Here is a 4,635-nt window from a genome sequence, read left to right on the forward strand (position 1 = left end):
TCCCTCCCTCCCTCCCTTCCTTTCTCTTATTTGCTTTACATCCTACTCACTGCTCCCTCCTGGTCAGCCCCTCCCACAATCCTCCCCCATCCCTCCTCTCCTTCTCCTTTGAGTGAGTGCCTCCCAGTCCCCGTCCCCCACATATCAAATCTCTGTGAGACTAGCCGTATCCTCTCCCACTGAGGCCAGATAAGGCAGCCCGGCTACAAGAACATAGCCCACGTCCAGGCAAACAGCTTTTGGGATAACCCCCTGCTCCACTTATTCAGGACCCATATGAAGACCAATCTGCACATCTGCTATATATGTGGGGGAAGATCTAGGTCCAGCACGTGTATGCTCTTTGGTTGGTGGTTCAGTCTCTGAGAGCCCCAGGAGTCTAGCTTAGTTGATTCTGTTGGTCTTCCTGTGGAGTTCCTATCCCCTCCAGGGCCTGCAATCCTTCCTCCTAAAATTCCACAAGAGTCTCCAAGCTCTATCCACTGTGTGGGTCTCTGCCTCTGTCTGAGTCGGCTGCTGGGTGGAGCCTCTCAGAGGACAGCCATGCTAGACTCCTGTCTGTAAGCATAACAGAGTATCATTAATAGAGTCAGGGGTTGGTGCTTGCCCATGGGATGGGTCTCTAGTTGGGCTGGTTATTGGTTAGTCATTCCCTCAGTCTCTGCTCTATCCCCTGCCCCTGCATTTCTTGTAGACAGGATAAATTTTGGGTTGAAAGTTTTGTGGGTAGGTTAGTGTCCTATAGCTCCACTGGAGTTTCTGCCTGGCTTCAGGAGGTGGCCTCTTCAGGTTCCATAGCCCCAGTGTTGTGAGTCACAGCTAAGGTCACCCCCACTGATTCTTGGGTGCCACCCTCATCCCAGGTCTCTGTCCCTTCCTAGAGACGCCCCTCCCCCACCTCCCCATTCCCGTCAGCTGCAGATTTCCATGCATTCTCATGGTCATCTAGCCATCTCTCCTGTCCCTCTCCACACCTGATCCTGAACCCCCAATTCCTCCCCGTCTCCTCTCCCACCCAGTCCCCTCCCTTCATCTACCTCATGACTATTTTATTTTCCATTTCAATCAAGATTCAATCATCCTTGCTTCTGCCTTCCTTCTTGTTTGTGGGGTGTAGCATGGATACCCTGTATTTTATGGCTAATAAAAATCCACTTATAAGTGAGTACCATATGCGTCCTTTTGGGGTTGGGCTATCTCACTGAGGATGGTGTTTTCAAGATCCAGCCATTTGTCTACAAAACTTATGCTGTCTTTCTTTGTAATAGCTGACTAGCACTCCATTGTGTAAACGTGCATTTTCTTTATCCGTACCTCAGTTGAGGGACATCTAGGTTGTTTCCGATTCCTAGCTATTATGAATAAAGCTGCTGTGAACAGCTTAGCAAGTATCTTTGTGTGACGGTGGGGCATCTTTTGAGTATATGCCCAGGAGTGGTATAGCTGGGTCTTGAGGTAGAACTAGTCCTAGTCCCAGTTTTCTGAGAAATTGCCAAATGGATTTCCAGAGTGTTTACACAAGTTTGCACTCCCACCAGCAACGGAGGAGTGTTCCCCTTGCTTCACATCCTCCTCAGCATGTGCTCGCTCTTGAGGTGTTTGTGTTTGTGTTTGTTTGTTTGTTTGTTTTGCCATTCTTACAATTGTAAGACAGAACCTCAGAGTTGTTTGGATTTGCCTTTCCCTGATGACTGAGGATATTGAACATTTCTTTAAGTGCTTCTTGGCCACTAGAGATTCTTCTGGTGAGAATTCTCTGTCTAGCTCTGCACCCCATTTCTGTCTAACTTCTTGAGTCCTTTATAAATTTTGGATTTTTGATAAAGAAGACAAAACCGTACAATAGGAAAAAAGAAAGCATCTTCAACAAATGGTGCTGGTCTAACTGAATGTCTACATGTAGAAGAATGAAAATCGATCAATATTTATCACCCTGCATAAAATTCATGTCTAAGTGGATCAAGGAACTCAACATAAAACTGGATACACTAAATCTCATAGAAGAGAAAGTGGGAAATAGCCTTGAGCACATTGGTGTAGGAGACAATTTCCTAAACAGGACACCAACAGCTTAGGCGCTAAGATCAACAATTGATAAATGGGACCTCATGAAGCTGTAAAGCTGTAAGGCAAGGGACATTGCCAATAGGACAAAACGGCAGCCTACAGAATGGCAAGAGAGCTTCACTAACCCTACATCTGACAGAGGGAAGGCAGGAGCTTAAGCAGGTCCTGGGAGATTCCTCTAAGGGAGATCTCATTTCAAGCTTTGAGACAAGCACAGGAAAGCTTTCCCTGTGGGTGGCAGTAGAGGGCAGCAGTGAGCACAGGACAAGATGTCAGATGGCCTTTTCCTGGGAAGCTCCTCTGTCAGTGAGCTTCCTGGGCAAGTGCCCAACATGTTCCTAACTTTTAGAGAGATAGCCTTTGTCTTAGTTAAGGTTACTATTGCTGTGAAGAGACACCATAGCCACAGCAAACCTCGTAAAGGAAAACATTTAATTGGGACTGGCCTATAATTTAGAGGGTTAGTCTGTTATCAGACTTCTCCAGACATAGTGCTGGAGAAGAGCTGAGAGTTCTACACCTTGATCCGAAAGCAGCAGAAAGTGACTGTGATACACAGGCCAGGCTTCAGCTACTGAGACCTCAAAGCGTGCCGTGCCACCAGTGACACACTTCCTCCAATAAAGCCACACCCACCCCAACAAGGCCACACCCACCCCAACAAGGCCACACCCACCCCAACAAGGCCACACCCACTCCAACAAGGCCACACCCACCCCAACAAGGCCATACCTCTTAATAGAAGCACTTCCTTTGAGTGTATGGGGGCCATTTTATTCAGACTATCACAGCCGTGGTAGGGTGCCTTCTCCTTTAGAAGAGCCCAGTGAATAGCTAGAGGACTTTAGGAAAGGCAGAGGCCGGAGGGAGGTAGGTCATGAAGGATACAGACACTGGTCAACCTCACACTTCACAGATGGAGGACCTTAAGATGGAAAAACCTCACAACCAAGTTTGGTTTCTTAGTTGCTGTCAACGGGGTGTGAGAAACACCCCATATAGTTTCTTAAGGAAGTCAGGCAGCGCCACCCACCCAAAGAGCTTATCCTCTGCCTGTCTGAGTCTGGCATCAGGCTTTGGGGACCCATGGTGGGAGCTTAATTAGGCACATGCTTCCCCTATCCACCTGAAGGTCCCCAAACCTTAGTCACTCACATTCCACCTTCGAGGGCTTTTCCTTCTTCAGTCACCATGTGCATTAGTCATGGTTTTTTCGTATTCACCTTGAATAGCTTCGTAAGCTTGTCTGAAACACAAAAGTGTACCACTTCCATAAAGAAACACCACTCTCCACGCTGTAAATACCAGCTGCATACCTGAACACAGCAATATGAATATGCCTCACTAGATCACTCTAGTGTGCCAATACTGCCATCTCCGAGTGCACAGATTACATCGGGGTAAAATACCCCTGACTTCTGAAAGTCGAGAAAGAGAAAAGGCACAGGGTGTTGACCATGATAACCTCCCTTCTGAAGTCTTTGTTTCACTGGTCCCGTATCTCCGAGGACCAGGGTGAGGTGAGGAAGGTCCTAGCAGGTGTTAATCGAATTGAGGTTCATTCAAGGACAAATGGATATTTCCAAAAGGACCGGGCCTAGAATGGGGGTTTGCCTACCCTCAGCTGAACGGCTTCCTGCCTATGTCTTTATCAGGGCAAGATGGAGAGCAAACAGGCCTGGCTTTGTGAGAGCTAATGGAGTCGCGGAAGTCAGGGGCTCCAACCTCCTGCTGTCCCGAGTGTCCCTCTCCTGCCTTTACACCAGCTCTTCTTGAGTGGAGGGCAATTCTCAGCCCCCCAGAGTGACCCCCAAGGGTGCAAAGTGGCACTGATAATTAGATAGCTATTTTTGAAGTTAAAGCTCACATTCTCTCCCTGAGCCTCTGTTTGCCTTGCTCCAGGCCCTGCTTGGCAGACATAGGGCGAGTGCAGCCCTTCAGTGAAGGGTTCTTCTGGCTAGAATGCATGTTTAGAGATGGGGAGAGGAGGTTCTCCAGGTCAGGTGGAGAAGTTCTCTTACTCCTTAATTGTAGAGGAGCATACACTTTTTAAAAAGACCATTTCAACCATTTTAATGACATAGTTCAGTGGTGGTAAGCACATTCAAGCTGTTTTATAACCAGTCTATCATCTACCTCCAGAGCCTTTCATCTTCCCAAACGAAGACTCTGTCATGATTTAACTCTGGCACAAATCTCCTCTCCTTCTGGGCCCCAGTCACCTCAGGTCTACTTTCTGTTTCTCAGAATTCAATGACCCTTAAGAACCTCATGTGAATGGAATTCTGCAATAACTATGGCTTATTTCACTTAGCACAACACCTTCAAGCTTCATCCACTCCGTAGTATAGGTCAGAACTTGATTTACTTTTTAAGGTAGATAGCATTTAATTGATAGTAGTTAATGTATTGTATCTTTATTCATTAATTTTATCTCTATCTCTTTGACTGTCTGACAAACACTATCTTTCATCTATCTATCTATCTATCTATCTATCTATCTATCTATCTATCTATCTATCTATGTATCTATCTATCTATCTATCTATCTATCTATCTATCTATCTA

The sequence above is a fragment of the Mus pahari genome, chromosome 15 (assembly GCF_900095145.1).
Source record: "Mus pahari chromosome 15, PAHARI_EIJ_v1.1, whole genome shotgun sequence".
Lineage (NCBI taxonomy): Eukaryota > Metazoa > Chordata > Mammalia > Rodentia > Muridae > Mus > Mus pahari.